The sequence below is a fragment of the Ursus maritimus genome, unplaced genomic scaffold (genome assembly GCF_017311325.1).
Source record: "Ursus maritimus isolate PB19 unplaced genomic scaffold, ASM1731132v1 scaffold_2, whole genome shotgun sequence".
NCBI classification, from domain to species: domain Eukaryota; kingdom Metazoa; phylum Chordata; class Mammalia; order Carnivora; family Ursidae; genus Ursus; species Ursus maritimus.
In genome coordinates this window covers 72194583-72212548 of record NW_024424452.1, presented here as the reverse complement: position 1 = coordinate 72212548, position 17966 = coordinate 72194583, and the positions used below count along the sequence as shown (strand labels likewise).

At 38.2% G+C, this 17966-nt stretch overlaps 1 protein-coding gene across 2 annotated transcripts in view; it reads right to left on the bottom strand.

Moving 5' to 3' along the window:
* Positions 1–17966, bottom strand: part of POU2F1 (POU class 2 homeobox 1) — a 166121-nt gene that overhangs the window by 87378 nt on the left and 60777 nt on the right. Inside the window, exon 2 of one of the 2 annotated variants that reach the window (XM_040636161.1) lies at positions 1190–1290. The exons of the other annotated variant lie outside the window; for it this stretch is intronic. The gene's annotated coding sequence lies outside the window, so the exon portion shown is untranslated. The remainder of the gene's footprint in view (positions 1–1189; positions 1291–17966) is intronic. 2 annotated transcript variants of the gene reach the window in all.

The window sequence follows — 17966 nt, the reverse complement described above, 5'->3', positions numbered from 1 at the left end:
TTGAAGTCAGAGAGAACTGGGTTTTAAAGTCCACTTCCAGGGGCGCCTGGGTGGCTAAGCGTCTGCCTTCGGCTCAGGGCGTGATCCCAGAGTCCTGGGATCGAGCCCCACATCAGGCTCCTCTGCTGGAAGCCTGCTTCTTCCTCTCCCACTCCCCCTGCTTGTGTTCCCTCTCTCACTGGCTGTCTCTCTCTCTCTCTGTCAAATAAATTAATAAAATCTTTAAAAATAAAAAAATAAAAAAAAATAAAGTCCACTTCTAACATCCTAAGCTATAGCACTCACTTTGAAAGCCTCCGTTTCTTGTTCTGCAAAACAGGTCCAAAATATGCCCAAGGGTTCATCTCAGGCTTTAATAAAGTGTATCTAAAAGCTTTAACGGTACCTAGTAGCTAATTAATGGCTGTTACTACTGTTGTTAATAGATAAAATATTTTATGTAGCATATATAAATCCATTTTGTCTTCTCTGTTCCTACATTAACATTTTAAGTTACACAAAAGACCCATATGAAACGTCATTATGGTTTGTTTACTCTCTTAGGCATGTTAATTCTTATTTAAGGAACTTAAAACAAATTTTTAAAAGGCACTAGAGTAGGAATCAAAACATGTACCCTCTGATCAAATTCCGACCTCAGTTCTACACTGGCTAGCTGGACTTTCTTAAGCAAGTTACTTGATCTCTCTAATCTTCACTTAGGTCATCTGTAAAATGGTAAAATGTAGGTTGAATATTCTGATTACTACATTAATTCTGTAAAACTATTATTTACAAAGTACTATTAAACTACCACATAGGGATTATTGCTAATGTTATATTATCCAAGTAAAGAGAATACTTAATAATTATGTACCCTATTTGCATTAACTTCACAACTTTTTCCAAAAACAAAGAAACAAAAAAACCAAACCAAAACAACAACAAAAAAAACCCCACCCAACAGAACCCAATCTAAGTACTAGGGCCGATCAGAAACCATTTTCTGTTGCTGGCTAGGGCACAGGCATTCTAAGCATCACTCCACCACATCAATAAATATCAAACAAATTTCAGAGTTAATATCATATATATGTATATGATAAGTCACTTTTATAGTCATTCCACAAAATTAAAGGCAATCATCATAAACACCTGGATTTATCAGAGGCTACTAAATTAATAGCTTTTAGGAGCAGAAAATATTTACCAGGTATAGAAAGACTGCATTCTTTCTTTGAATTGATTCATTGAAAATTGAGAGTAGTTTGGTAATTAAAAAGGCAGGAAAGCTCTTCTTACTTTTCCAGTCTATGAATACAAAAAGAGAAAAAGGCAAGACTGAGTAAGCTGTATAAAATAACCTAACACTTTAAGGGGGAACAATTATACACAGTGGGGAACACTGAACTACCCATCAAGGTGTTTAGCTGCCTAAACATAAAGTGATTAGAGGCAGGCACCACTCTTGTGCTTGCTTCCTCACCTACAAAATAGGGATGCTAGCCCCTGCTCTTCCTTCAGAACATGGAGGTAAATTAGAAAATTCTTGGAACACGTATTACAAGCTGCTACTCTTTCATAAAGCTGAACAAAACAGCCTGCTTATTTTTTTTCTTTAAAGAGTATATGTCACTAATAGAAAAAAATCCCCAAATCCAGTATGTTACCTCCTTCCAAATTTACAAGGACCTACTTCAACTGGCTTTATATACACACCCCCACATCCTACATATACATATACATATATACACATACAAATGTTCATAGGTGACGGATCAATATATATTACTATCACTGTAAAAGATTCCGAAAAAAGGTACAGGATTACATTTTGTCTCTAGAAAACAAGAAATACACACAAGTATGGAAATTCACCATCACTGGTTGACCACCACATTCTTTGCCAGAAAGTCTTAGCATCCTGACCAGCAGAAAGTTCAAGCAGCCCTAACGAAGGAAGGAGTTGGTACATGCGCTGACTCTTATTTGCCATACACCTGTACTGTATAGCTATGTTTGACTTAGCATAACTAATTAGTACAACTAGTATAAATTTGTATAACTGAGTAGTATAACTTATCAATGAAAAGCATCTAAGTTTTACATAACTGTGCTCTGTAACTCTGTGCTCATGTAACTAGCCCATATATTTTTTTTTTATATATACACTCAGTGATGGTCCTAACCATTTATGAAACTCCGAAACAAGGCTTAAGTTCAAGGGTGTAAACAAAATCAAATATGTAAATAGTTCAAACTGCCTTCTTCTAAAGAAAGTTATTTTTGTGAGAGAAGGGGCTCACAGTAGCTCATAACACTTGAAAGTAGAGATCAACACAAAATTCTGCCATAATTCTGCAATGGTGGTCAAAAACGAAGACATTTTACTACATTATACAACTGGAAAGAAGCTAAATTCTTTCTTTCTTGAAAAAGAGTCTGACCTACATGTACCTTCAATTCCTTAAGAAAATTTTAAAATCATAAAGTTAGGATATTTAATTAAGGATATAAATTAGGATATTTAAAAGGATAGTCCTAAAACAAAAACAAAACACAATGAGACAAATAAATACACAAATATAAACTTTCGCATACCCACCAAAGCCCTCCAGAAACATGAACTATAATGAATAAGGAAAACCCACCCAACTCTTCCTCTTTAGACCAATATGATGGTTACAAACAACAAGCTCTTTCTGACTGTCCATTGACACATCTACAGACCTTTTATTCTTTTGAAATTTCCCCAACTTAAATTGGATGCAAATAAGCCAGGTGTGGTCCTTACAATAGTAATCCTACTAGCCCCTATTGAGTTTCCATAGAAACATGCACAGCTGGCAATAGCGAAGGGGTTGTAGTGCCCTCAGACTGGTTTAAAGTTTCAATACTCACTGAGTGAAATAACAATTACGGTATCTTAGTAAAGAACAACAACAAAAAAATAATCCTATCTTTGGGATCATCAAGCAAAATAATGCAAATTATTTTCATCTAGGCCAAAAGTGGCTTTCAGCCCAGCAGCAATAATCAATGGGTCTGTGAAAAGTTAAGAGATGCCAATTACCAAAAGGTAACTACTCTTTTACTAAAGAAATATAATTTAAGAGAATATTCTCTGTGGGTCACTTAATGTAATAGCCAACAACCAGAGAGAGAAAAACAATACAAAGTCTAATCTAAACAGTAGTAAATACCGTGTATCTTTTCCTTAAATAAATTCACTACGACTGTTCTTTGCTTTTATTAAACGTAAATGATTTCACAACAGTGATTCTCCTAGGGCAGTACCTGGATCAGCATCATCAGGACCATCTGGGAAATTATGAGAAATGTAAATTCTCAGGCCCCATCCCAGACCTACTGAATCAGAAACTTTGGGGGTTGGAGGCCCAGCAACTGCTTTTTGATTCACAAACCCTCCAGAAGATTCTGATGCATGATAGCTCAAGAACCAATGATTTACAGTGTCAAACCTCAGAGAAGACTGATACATGAAACTGAAAATGCAATGCTTTATCTCACTCCTTGGAACTAAGTGAGGCATAGTAATAAAATGTAAAGGAGAACTCACTGGCTCCTGAATTGAGCCAGTTGGCTAGGAACTCGCTGCCTAAAAAATATGCAGACATTAGCAGCGGTTCATCATGTCTATCCTTCCTACACATATCAAGCACAAGAAAAAAAAAAAGTGTAGTGTCTGTTCATGATCACTCAAGGAGAGGAGGGTCCTGGCATGTAAGATACTCCATCCACTACCATTCATAGCCCATTACCAATCACAACCCGTTTCTAATCAATGAGGTCTTCAGCCACACGGTAGCAAATCTTACCATTTGTTCCTTTATAATAAAAGAATAATAATTTTTCCAAGATACCTAACATGTTAGGTAGGGATAAGTCTCAAGTTTCTACTTGTAAGAACTTAAAAAAAAAAAAAGCATATAAGAATGCAGTTCCTTAGCCTCTAACACATTAGATACTTCACGTACTGCGAAATACACATTTCATTTTTCCTTTAGCTTCAGTACACCTATTTATAATTCCCTCCCTATTTAAGATAATGGGCAGCACTTCAAAGAAACACCATGCTAGTGACATTAACGTAACCAGAGATGAACAGAGAGAATATAATAGAGAAAAACCACTGGGTAAATCAAATATGAAATACGCTGGTAGAACTGATGAAATAAGGCCAAAGGAATAGCTTTCTGTAGCTCATAATTAAAAATAAATACAAAATAAACTTAAGTAGAAAACTGATACACAGGGTCCTCATTCTCTATTCATAGGGTCTGTCCTCGGTCCACGCTCATTATACCAGTGATTGCCAAAGTACTGTCTTTGTGCTACTAGTGGGCCAGAACTGATCCCAAAAGGCTAATTATTGATTTTTAAAAATTTTTTATTATTGAAGTTAGTTGACATACAATGCTATGTTTCAGTGTACAACACAGCGACTGACAATCCCATACATTACACAATGCTCACCATGACAAGTGTGGTTACCATCCACATAACATACAATGTTATTATGATATTATTGACTATATTCCCTGACCTGTACTTTTGATCCCCGTGATTTATTTATTTCATAACGGAAGTTTGTACCTCTTAATCCCTTTCACCTGTTTTGTCCATCTCCACATCTCCCTCCCCTCTGGCAACCACCAATTTGTTCTGTGTATTTATCAATTTGTTTCTGTTTTCTGTTTGCTCTTTTGTTTTGTTTCTAAGATTTCACAATAAGTGAGGGGCACCTGGGTGGCTCAGTCGTTAAGCGTCTGCCTTTGGCTCAGGGTGTGATCCCAGGGTCCTGGGATCGAACCCTGATTGGGCTCCCTGCTCTGCTGGAAGCCTGCTTCTTCCTCTCCCACTCCCACTGTTGGTGTTCCCTCTCTCGCTGGCTGTCTCTCTCTCTCTGTCAAATAAATAAATAAAATCTTTTAAAAAAATTTTTCAAAGTGAAATCATACGGTATTTGTCTTTCTCTGACTTATTTCACTCAGTGTAATATCATCCATGTTGTCACAAAGGGCAAGAATTCTTTTAATGGCTGAATAATATTCTCGTGTGTGTGTGTAATCATATCTCCTCTATCCATTCATATGGACAGATAAAGATGGGACACGGGTTACACGTTAATCCTGGCCATTGTAAATAATGCTGCAACAAACAAAGGGGTGCATATATCTTTTCTAATTAGTGTTTTCAGCTTCTCTGGGTAAATACCTAGTTGTGGAATTATTGAATCATACAGTATTTCTATTTTTAATTTTTTGAGGAACCTCTATACTGTTTTTCACAGGGGTTGCTAATTTCACTCATTTTGAGGTTTCACTTTGGACTACACCAACAGTACATGCTGGTTGCCATTCCAAGTTGCCCCATTTGGATAAAGGCAATGCTGTTTGGCAAACGACACCAGCTCAAGGGAAAGATCTGAATGATCAATCCCACCCCCGTAGCTACTGACTTGTTTAGGAACAGACCCTAACCCAGAGCATTACTCCATTCTAGCCAATGAAATCAAGGACAGAGCTCCTGGACCTTTCTGGGACAGTTATTCTCACTTTTAATAGAAAAAAAGCGGCTATGGGCGCCTGGGTGGTGCAGTCGGTAAGCATCTGCCTTTGGCTCAGGTCATGACCTTAGGATCCTAGGATCGAGTCCCACATCAGGCTCCCTGCTTGATGGGGAGCCTGCTTCTCCCTCTCCCTCTGCCTGCTGCTCCCCCTACTTGTGTTCACTCTCTCTGTCAAATAAATAAATAAAATCTTTAAAAAAGAAAGAGAGAAAGAAAGAAAGAAAGAAAGAAAGAAAGGAAGAAGGAAGGAAGGAAAGAAAGAAAGAAAGAAAAAAGGAAAAAAGAAAATAAGTGGCTAGAGAGAAAGACCTTCTACAACCCATTCACATTACACTGGTTATGACCACGCCAACTCGTTCCACAGAACGCCGTTAAAACAACATTTTATTACAATTTTGGCCCCTGAAGTAATGTTCATACTCCACAAAAATGATGGCAGGAATTTCTTCACCCCTAGATGAAAATCCTAATGCCATTAACGTAATGGCGGATGATTCTATAACCCTCTTTATTCAGCGCTCCCTCCAGACAGTAAAGCCAGCATTGCCAATAACTTTGAAACTGGAAAGTCAAGATAAACGTTCCAAACAATGAGGAATGGTTAACAATTATTAGAAAAAAGATCAATAAATAGGGAACATCTTAGCTAAATTAGATCAAGAACCTGTCTTGAATTACCGTTCAGTCCATACTGTCATTCCTCCTCATATAATAAATTGTTACAAAAGAGACTAAAAAGATAGAAAAAAGCATAATCTACCCGTAAGAAGTCTCACTAGCTCCTCCTCCCCAGTTTAGAAGCACCGAGAAGAGATAATTAAGGTAACACAAATATTTGTGAGTGCATTTTTTAACATGACTTGGAAAGAAAACAAGTCACGACAGTGTGACAGGAATGCCGGATCCAGGGGCAATTCTCCAGGGCAGCCAGGCTTCATTTTGCCCACCACAGAGGAAGAAACCCAAGCACCTACAGCAACGTCACTCAAATAATCTTCTACTATCTCACGCTGCTATTTGGGAGACAAATGAGGCTATTAAATTCTCTATTCTGGGGCGCCTGGCTGGCTCAGTCGGTAGAGCATGTGACTACTGATATCGGGGTTGTGTGTTCGAACCCCATGCTGGGCTATAGAGATTACTTAAAAATAAAATCTTAAAAAGAAATTCTCTATTTTAAACTTGAATATGCTACTAAACATTTTATTTTCACTTTAGAAAACTTCCTCAACAATACGCTGACATGCTATAAAAGAGAATGTTATGCTTAATTTGAAAGACAGAAGTACCTAGCACCTCCTCCCACCCTGAGAAAATAAAATCTTAAAAAAATGTACTGTACTGTACGTACTTAGAAACCATCAACTATCTAGATATCTTTTTTTTTTTTTTTTTTTTTTAACTATCTAGACATTTTACCATACTGGCTGGGCCCCTTCTTACAAACACACTACTTGTTTGTACTAAAATAAGCTCAATACTAAGAGAAAAATTAGGTAGGCAGATGAAGAGTACAGGCCATTAAAGAAAATAAAAGTGGCAGTTCATCATAACATAGCACAGTGTGTAGTCTTACTACCACTGAACCTTTTTGAGCGTTTCCTTACCATTTAACAAAAACAGTTGAAGCACCACTGCCCTGTATCATTAGATTTAGAATCAAATCTAACATAAAAGGCAACCTTTATCTCTCCTGGCTTTTGCAAATAGCAAAGGATAAAAATCATAGGGTTTCAGAGCAGAGAGAAATGTTAGTAACAATCAATCTAATCCCTTCACTGTACAAACAAAGAAATTATGTGCAAGGCTGCATGATTTATTCCAGAACACTCTGTGAGTGATGGCACAGCTTAAATTCAGACCCATTTTCTGATTCTTAGTCCATATGAGTGCTCTTCACACTGGCCACCTCCCCATCAGAAATGCTTAAATTTTCCAACAATATTACAAAGGCACTTTTTGAAAAGTGATCAATGTCTATCTTTTTAAGTATACTGATTAATGGTAATTATTCTCCAAAGATGAACTTCATAATAAATGTTCATACATTCATTCATTCGTTCATTCAGGCACTCACATAATTTTAAGAGAATAAGTAAGGCCCTGTACTTTGCTCCACGGGACCAGAAATTACGCATGAATCTGACCTTGGAAAGCTTTAGTCTGGCAGACTGAAGAGCTGGAACAGACATAATTAACTCTATAATTAGAATAATAGCTACAAAAAGTTTGTACTTTTTGACAAAAGGGTACAAATATATGCATATTTCAACATAAAAGAAAAAATGTAGTTGTCCTGTGATTTTAAGGGTTTCTTATTTATGTAGAATAACTAAGTAATTAGATATTTATGAAATGAAGTTTATTGTAAAGGAAACAGACTAAACGCTTAAATTCTATAGCATAATCTGAGGCCTTGGATACTGCCTTTAAAGTTTCTTCCATGTGTAAGACACTATGATCATTTGTCATTCTCTCTTGTCTCCCTATGTAAAAAACTCGATTTATAATTCAACTAAGTTTAGCAAATATTTTAACGTTTTTATATTACAGGGGGGTCATGAAAAACTGCCCAAATGAGAACAGACCACGTGCCAGCAAATAAATCAAACATCTCCAACCAGATGTTCCTGAGTTCACTGGCGGAAAACAGAACAGAGTAAAAATGACAGCAACAACACTTGTGTCAGTAGAAGACGTGAATTTAAGTTACGGCAATCTAGTGTGACTTTCCTACCGTTATAAAATCAAAATCAATTTTCTATACAATGTAAGATCATTTTAAACCATCACATTAATATGCTCTCTCAGCACTTACAATACCAAGGAAACAATACACCAAGCTCCTCTGGGCCTCACAGCCTTCGCAATTTCTGTTCCTTCAGCCTCGGATGCTTCTGCTCAGGTGGCTACTTCCCACTATTCCAGGCTCTGATTGTCATCTCCTCAAAGAGGCCTTTCCTGACCGGTCAACCTAAAAAACATGCCCCTCCCCCCAAGTTACTACCATGTCACCCTATTTTCATGTCTTTATGTTCTTTTGATAATTTTAAAACTCATTTACTTGGCCCAGTAGAAGGCAAGCTTCCTGAGCACTGGAACCTCACTAATCTTGTTCACTACAGCAACCGTAGTGCAGAAGAGAACCTGACAGGTGCTCAAAAATATTTGTTAAATAAATGAATGGTGCCTAGAAAGTCTAATCAAGGATAACAACGTAAGTCCACAAAACTCCTTAAAAGAAACTACTTCAAAAATACATAAAAATTTGTGCTGAGAGAACTCATCTATTGATTTGGGCCCTCCTAACAAAATCCTACTGTAACTACTACTGATAGCATATCTGAATTTCAACAGTTAACAAAAATTCTGTCTAGCAAATACTTTTTTAAAGTCACAACCTAACAGAGAAAGAGTAGTTTCTGGTTGTGATGTCTTTGGCCAGTTGAAGAGTATCAAGTTCTATTTTATTTATTATGTGTAATGTTTCCCCTAGATTAGCATGGGTTCTCAGAAACAATAAATTTAGAACTGTCTTCTAAATAATGGATATGAAATCTGAGAACATTTTGAGTAGAAATTCCAGATTCAAATATAAATCAAGAGTGACATTTAGGATCTTGGTAAACAGGGGGTAAAGTCAGTTGATACCTAAATTAAAATATGCTCTGCAACCAATCAATAGATAGAAATCTTTCAAGAAATTCAGCCATCCCAAATCATATCCAAGAGACTAAATGTGCCTCCTAACTTTGTAAAATAAGACGAATCATGCTGAGAGTCCTGTAGGAATTCCAGCTTCTCTTGAAAAACTCTGAATTAAGAAGTCAATTTCTCTCTTTGCCATAGAGGAAAAAGGAAAATCGATGGACCAATTACCTGTCAATCAAGCATTTACTATGTACCAAGGTCTTAAAATGGGTGTGTAGAGTTTACAGATTTACCTAAGTTATCAGTATCTTTGCTTACCATTCCCTCTTGAATCTTGGTCTTTCCATCTGAATTCAATTTCCCTCTTTAAGTACATCACTTAAAAGTTCCTTTAGTGAAGGTATGATGGGAGTGAATTCAGTTTTTATTTGTTCAAAAACGTCAATTCATCTTTATTCTCGAATAAAAGTTTAGCTGGGTAAAAATTTTAAGGTTGATAGTTATTTTCTCTCAGCATTTTATAATTTCATTGTCTTCAGGGTTCCATTGCTGCTATTGAGTACTGTGAAATATGGCTCTTTTATGAGCAATGATCTATTCTTCCTGTCCCCTATTAAAGATACTCTCTTTATATTTGATTTCTGCAGTTTCACTGTAATATATCTAGGGACAGAATTTTTATCTATCCTGCTTAGGGTATCATTGTGCTTCTTAAAGCTGAGAATTCATGCCTTTCATCAATTCTAGAGAATTTTCAGCCAGTATGTAGTATTTGAATTGGTAATAGCTGAGAACTACTTCTGTTCTCTCTGAACTCCAAAATTAGATTCATTTTAAACCTTCTCATCCCATCTCCCAGATCTCTTACCTTCCCACTCCTGTCTTTCATCGGTAACTGCTAGTACTACATCTGGTTAATCCCTTGAGTCCTATCATTAATTCACTCTTCAGAAAGTTTGTACTCCATTATTAACTTGTCCACTGAGTTTCTAAATTTCAATGATTATCTTTTTTCTTTCTAGAAATTGTTTCTTTGCCAAATCTGCTTTGTCATTTTTACTTTTTTTCTTGCCCATGTTTTCAATCCCCTCTTTAATTATTAAAACATTTGTCAGTTAATTTGAATGATAATAAATCTGATTAATTCCAATAATCTGAGGTCCTTGGAGATGGGGAGAGTCTACCTCTATTGTTGGTTGTTTTGTTGCAACTCTGATGTTGGGCTTGTTCCTTCCTAGGTTCTATAATTTGGGGATACAGTCTCTGGAGGAGGAGTATAAGAAGCCTGGGTTGAAAGTACGTTCCTTCAAAAAGACATATATTTGTCTCTACCCCAAGATCACTTTTATTTCTTATTCCTGAGTTTCCCAGACCACACTGGTGGCACAAATTCAAACTGGGAATCTGTATTTTAAAAAGAGCCCTGGGGGGGCGCCTGGGTGGCACAGAGGTTAAGCGTCTGCCTTTGGCTCAGGGCGTGATCCCGGCGTTCTGGGATCGAGCCCCACATCAGGCTCCTCTGCTAGGAGCCTGCTTCTTCCTCTCCCACTCCCCCTGCTTGTGTTCCCTCTCTCGCTGGCTGTCTCTATCTCTGTCGAATAAATAAATAAAATATTTAAAAAAATAATAATAAAATAAAAAGAGCCCTGGTATGAATTCTCAGGAGGACATCTCCCTAGATCTAAAGTTAAAGACTTCATCGTTATACTTTGCCAGTGGGTGGACTTTTTCCTAGCTTATCCTTTTGCTATAGGTATAGGTATTCAAGAGTTACAACTTCATGAAGGGATCTCTGCTCCATTTCACCACCCTGAAAAGTCTAGTCTTCAGGCATTAAACCAGAAGGCTCTGGAACGTGGCTTAGGCATCTACTAGATGATCATACTCTCTCTCCACTGGCCCCGGGGAGATCCCCTATATCCTTAATCTTGCAAGAAAACATTAAAGGGATATATCACAGGCATTTGTAGGAATTTTGCAGAATACTTCAGAATAATCAATCTACTATAGTGCCAGAAGTCTCTCAGAGTTTTAATTGTTTAAAACATGCAATTTCAATCTTTACAAGCGAGCTATGAGTTTTGTCTGCTCCTCTGTGTTCCCACAGCCCAGAGCACCCTCTGTCATAGCTCTTCCTTTACCCCACCTCGTCACACGGTTGACCATCTCCTCCCTGCCCTGATTTCAGCAGACATTCCGAGTGTTCAGGAACACATGAACAATGACACTAGCTCAGCAGTTTCTGCTTTGGCTACAAGAAAATAAGAATTAGCAGAGTGTTTCTTAAGCTTCACGATAACTTTGGAGATAAGGACCAAGGGCAGTGACATGCTTTCTGCAGTTTTTTGAGAAGGAAGGACTACAAAGGTTTTGATGAATGCTCTAAACAGGACAGCAGAAATGGAAACTTCCTGGTTGATTCTGGGCCATGTATGACAGTAAGCTAGAAAAGAGATGATGGTGTCTTAAGCTGAGATGGTAGCAAAAGGGACAGACTCTATATGTGTTTTAGAGGTAAAGCTGACAGGTGTCTGATCTGATCTGAGGGATGAGAAAGGTATTGATTCTATAAGGCTACACAGAATGAACTAGAATAGAGAGATGAAAGTTAACAAAAAGGGAACATATTTCAAGGTAATATTAAGGAAGAACTATTTAAAAATCAGAACACTTATTTAAAAACGAATCAATCTGAGTATATCCCTTCCAGTTAAAATGTTCTCTGGATTGCATCTGATGGGTGTGAGGAGATCAAACTGGAGCAATGCATCGAGGAGTCTACTATCTGGCCATAATCTTTTCCAACCTTTCATTTCACTATCCTTTCACCTTCCCCTAATCTCCTATTGAAGGGAATTACTCAGATTCTGATTTTCTGTGGCTGCCCTCTATCCTTTCCTTTGTTCCACCCATTCCTGTAGTCAGAAACCCGTCTACATATGTGCATTCGACCCATCTTTCGAGAGCTAGCTCCACGGCCAGGTCTTCAGTGAAGCCTGCCCTGAACAATCTCCTTGAGAAGAATGTCTGTGCCTTCTTCAAATCTGCAGCTTCCTCAAAATCGACCAACAGTGTCCTGCCTGAAGAAGAAACTTAGCAGCTGAGAAATTAACACTTGCTAAGGGTACTAGAAAAGGAATTAGTTCTTATAAGGGAGGCTGGGCTTGAACTCCGATAGCCCCTCTAATTCTAAGGTTTTGTGATTTCTATAAAACCGCTCGTGAAATAGTCTTCAGATATGCCTGAAGCACTATTTGTTTTTCTTTAATTTGGTAAATATTTATTATCCACTGTTCATGTACCAGATCCTGTGCTAGGTAGGTTTACAGGAGATCCCATTTAATCCTAATAAAACTCTACGAAGCCTTACTCTCTTCTTCCTTTTACAGATGAGGAGATCTACGCAGATGTCCTAATACAGATGTTATCCAAAAGTGCCAGAGTCAAGGCACAAGCCTGGATCTTTCAATTTCAAGCTTACTGCTCTTATACTAACATCACAGCTGACAACTGATTTAGAGTATCATTTAATTTCCACATCTAAATAAATAAGAAAAAATACATTGAAAATGTCATAGACAGGAATGAACCCAGTATAGATAGCAAAGAGCCACAAGTTATTCTTTTATACTTGCAACGGAATTTGTGTTTCAGCAAAGCAAAACAATTCATCTAGTCAGCAGCAGGTTCAATTCAACAAGTATTTATTACGAAAGGCATTAACAGAATTCTAAAAGAAAAAGTCTAAGAAAAATATTAAAGCAGAGTCTACCACTGTAAAGTATTAAAGCTCATGGTAGCATGGAGGAAAACTGTGTAGCTTAACAATAAAGATTAAACATCAAGTTTAAACATCAAGTTATTCCCCATTTTTTGTTAAAAAAAAAATCCCTTTTAAGAGAAAATGTAACCTAATATTGACATAAAGTCTTTTCTACAAAGCAGTGTTCTAGAGCAGGGTTTTTCCTCCGAATCAGAATACGGAGGCAAGAACTACATATATTAAAATGCACTGATCTTAGTTCCACCGAACAAACAAGATCCCTGAAGTCAGAGCAGGAGGAGAAGCAGTACGGTCTACCAGAGCGCGAGAAGTGTGCGAGCCAAAGCACTGGGCTTCCACCTCTCACCATACTACTAACTACCTCGGTGATCTGAAGCAACGGACCAATCTGTGAAATACATTTTGGTACTTTCAGATTAGAAATATGCAAATGGTTGCCAATTAACTTAAAAAAATCAATTAAGCTTAAAATCAATATCTATTGTAATTGGACACTAGCTTTAAGACATACACTATTTAGAGCAATAGAAAGTTGAATCATTAAGGAAATAAAAAGGACAAGAAATTGTTTCAATGCCATAAACAGAAAATAAGATAGAGGGTAAACTGTTTTGGCCAAAGTCCCTAAGAATGGTGAGAATAAACATCGAAGAGTCTGGTTTAAATTTCCTATTACTCAGCCTGCTCTATTTCTACAAATGTACACAAGCAAAGTATATGAAGCCAGGTACGCTCAGAGTCAGTATTTACTATCTGTCCACTAGCACGGATGCTCGGGAATGCCTCACAGAAAACACAGACTACCTGTCACTTTTCACCCTCACAACTCACAGGGCTAGAGATTCTTGTCTTCCACCACATGTTGACACCTGGGCCTCCAAACAGCACTCCTGCACCCAACTCTTCAAACTCAAGAGAAAAATGCAGGACCTGAAAATGTCCCTACACACAAAGAACAGACCGTCTAATCCCATGTTACCAAATGAGAAAGCAACTATTTTGGACTCTCCAGACTTTCCTTTTTTGGGGGAGGGGAGGCAGGGGCAGAGGGTGAGAGAGAGAGAATCTTAAGCAGGTTCCAAGCCCAGCGCAGAGTCCAACGCGGGGCTCAATCTCACCACCCTGAGATCATGACCTGAGCCGAAATCAGTAGTTGTACACTTAACCAACTGAGCCACCCAGGTGCCCCTCTCTATTGACTTTCATATTTTCACAGTATTACTGCCATTTCTTCTCACAAATACCCACAATTCTGATCTTTATAACCTACTCACATATCTATCTATCCAACCATCCCATGTAAGCATCACTATTTCTGGCATGCAGCTCAGACATCAGCAAATGTTTTCTGTGAATAAATATATCAGAGGGTAGTAAATATTTTAGGCTTTGTGGGCCCATGATCTGTTTATATACTTTTACCTGTTTTTTTTTTCTTTTTCTTTAAATAGCCCTTTTAAAACGTAAAAACCATTCTTATACCTCAAGGGCCTTATAAAAATAGGCCAGTTTGGACTTCGCCAACTATCCCTGACTTAGTGGATGCCCAATAAGTGTTTTTTAATAAAATTTAAGTTGAGTACAATTTAGTCCTTTCTCTCAAAAAAGCTCACAATGCAGCGGAAAAGGGAACATGTAAACTAGTGATTCAACCAGTAAAATCTGCTACAAATGAGGTATGCATAAGATGACAGACACATTAGGGGCGCCTGGGTGGCACAGCGGTTAAGCGTCTGCCTTCGGCTCAGGGCGTGATCCCGGCGTTCTGGGATCGAGCCCCACATCAGGCTCCTCCGCTATGAGCCTGCTTCTTCCTCTCACACTCCCCCTGCTTGTGTTCCCTCTCTCGCTGGCTGTCTCTACCTCTGTCGAATAAATAAATAAAATCTTTAAAAAAAAAAAAAAAAAAAAGATGACAGACACATTAGTGCTCAGTGTGCCAGGCACATTATTCCACGTGTTTGACATGAACTAATTTACTCTCACAAGAACAAGCCTATAAGGTAACTTCTATTATCACTCCCATTGTACACGAGAAAGCTGAACGATACAGATATTTAGTAAATTGCCCAAGAAGACCTACTCAGCAAAGAGCAGGGCTGTTTTGAACCTGGACAGTCGGCCTCTGGAGCAAACCCTGCATTCAGTTCCTCCGCTAGGATGCTACAGGGACAGAGAAGAGACGCAGCATCTGAACCTGAGAACAAAGCCGGAGCAGGCTTCCTTAAGAAGTAGAACAAGTGAAACAAAAAGTACTGGGGTAGAGAAGTACAGAAAAAGCAGAACGTTTTCGACTACACTCCAACTAAAATTAAAGGGAAAAAGAAAATGTCAAACACAGGAAGGGAAAGAGGTGTGACAGGCACAACAGGTCCAAGAAATGGCAAATCTGTGAGACGGTCAGAGTGAAGGGTGAGGAGGTGCCAGGAGGTGAGGGTAGAAGGGTGAGCAAGGACAATATCAAGTTCCTCGAACTCAACTTTCAGCTCAACTTAAAGTTTACATTTTGTCCTTAAAGCTGTGTGGGTTTTGAGCAAGATTAATATAACAATAATTTTAAAAGCCCATTTTTTGATAGTTTACTTGGTAGCTGTATGAATCCAGGTTATAGGGGCTAAATCTGAAAACTGAACCAACACATGAACCCAAGGCAAGAGTGGAAGCTAGAACTAAGGTAGCAGCCAAGAGATTGGGTAAGAAACAGGTATGAACAGTAGCAAGAAGGAAGGTTTGGTACTATTCTAATAGTTAAGAAGTAAAGGAGATGAGATGGCCAGTTTCAAGCTGGAGCCCTGACTAGTGGTAGGTCTGGTGGTGCTACAGAGGAAAACGAGCAAAGGAAGGGAAAATGTGGGAGTGAAGGGGAAAAAAAGGAGTTTGAATACGTTTAAGTCGATGTGCCTATGGCAGAGGTTTAGTGAACAGCTGAATTTACAGGTCTGGAATAAACAACAGCCCTATGTTTACTGCATCATTATTTACAATAGCCAAATTATGGAAGCAGCCCAAGTGTCCATCCATAGATGAATGGATACAGATGTGATACACATACATGCAGAGGAATATTACTCAGCCATAAAAAAGAATGAAATCTTGCCGTTCTCGACAACACGGATGGATCTAGAGGGTATAATGCTAAATGAAATAAGGCAGTGAGAGAAAGACAAATACTATATAATTTCACTCACATGTGGAATAAGAAATAAAACAAATTAAAAAAGAAGAAAAGACAAACAATATGCAACTGGTGAATTACTGAACTCTACATCTGAAACTAGTGATGTACTGTATGTTGGCTAACTTAAAAAAAAAAAGACAAAAACAAAAACAAAAAAAAAACCCAGACTCTTAAATATAGACAGCAAACTGGTGGCTACCAGAGGGGATGTGGGGGGGGGGGGGGGGGGGAAAAATGGGGGGGAATAGTACACTTTTGTGATAAGCACTGAATAATGTATAAAATTGTTCAATTACTATATTGTACACCTGAAACTAAGATAACACTGTACATTAACTATACTGTAATTAAAAAAAAAAAAGTATGCAGAACACTTAGCCAGGCATCTGGCATTATAGAAATTTTGTAACATTAGTTACTAGCTGTTAAAAAATAAACAAAAAACAAACCAAAAAGTTGAAATCAAAGGAGAAGACAGAGCAGGATAATAAACTTGAGAGTTAAATTGCAGATAGTATTTGTGGCCAGGAATGTACCCAGGGAAGGAGAGTAGGAAGGAGAGAGGAAAGGTTTGATTGTGAGCCCTGGGCATTCGAACATTTAGAGGTCAGGAAGATTAAGGAAGATCCAAGCAATGAAAACAATTTGAACCTACGAACTGGCATTTTTGAGCGTGGTTTATGAGTCCTATCTAAAGACATGTACTGATAAACGGGGTTCTGAACCTGTCAGGCTGGAGACTAAACCTTGAACTTTGGCATATAAACTATGCTAACAAAACCCGTCTTGTGAGGCCTCTTCCAGGGATCCCCCACCACTGTGGCCAATCTGTTTCCATTAGAGTTTCTGCCCTTGACTCACTGAATCCCTGTATCAACTCTGGATGTAACTATTATTACACTCATTTTATAGGTGAAAAAAACCGGGCCGGGGGGGGGGGGTGTGCTCAGAAAAGCAAGATAATTTTCTTGATGTCACATGGGAAATTAATGGAAAACCTGGGATTAGATCCCTGATATACTTAATCTAAATTTATTGTTATTTTCTTCCATTGGGAATAAAGCGATCTATTGAAAAAAAAAAGGTAACATTGACAGTAGGTGGTCAGTTTAAGGAGGTGTTTGTATGCATCATGGTGAATTAGATTAACCTGAGCCACATCTGTGTTCATATTTGGTTTACGGACGAAGGGGAGAAGACAAGATTATAAATGCAGGTTTCTATTACCAGGTGGCCTTTATTACACTTTGTGCTAGACCAAATTGTTTCTTAACCTCAGCACTACTGACATTATGGGAAATCTTTGCTATGGGAAACTCGTGTGCATGGTGGGATGTTTAGCTGCACCCCATGCCTCTAAGCACTAGATGCCAGGGGCGCCCTTCTCCCCCAGCTCGGGGCAATGCAATAAAACAAGTCTCCAGACAGTCCAGCGTCTCCTGAGAGACAAACGTGGGCACGTTTGAGAACACTAATCTAGACCCATCCAAACTGATTGAACATCCTCTCTTCTGTGCTTCCCTTTCCAGCTCTGAACTCTCCTCTTAAACTAATCCTGACTCCTGGAATGCTCTTCCACATTCAGGAGGCCAATCTTTTGTTATTCAAACAACCCTTAAACCCCCTTTTAATAAATCTCAAGCACCATAATTACATCCCAGGATTCTAAAAACATGAATATTTACATTCTACTGGAAGGCATTCTCCACTGGATCTGATCTTTAGCTTGCCAGTAAATTTGTTTAAGGAAATGCTGATTAATTGTGGGGGTGCTCTTTACT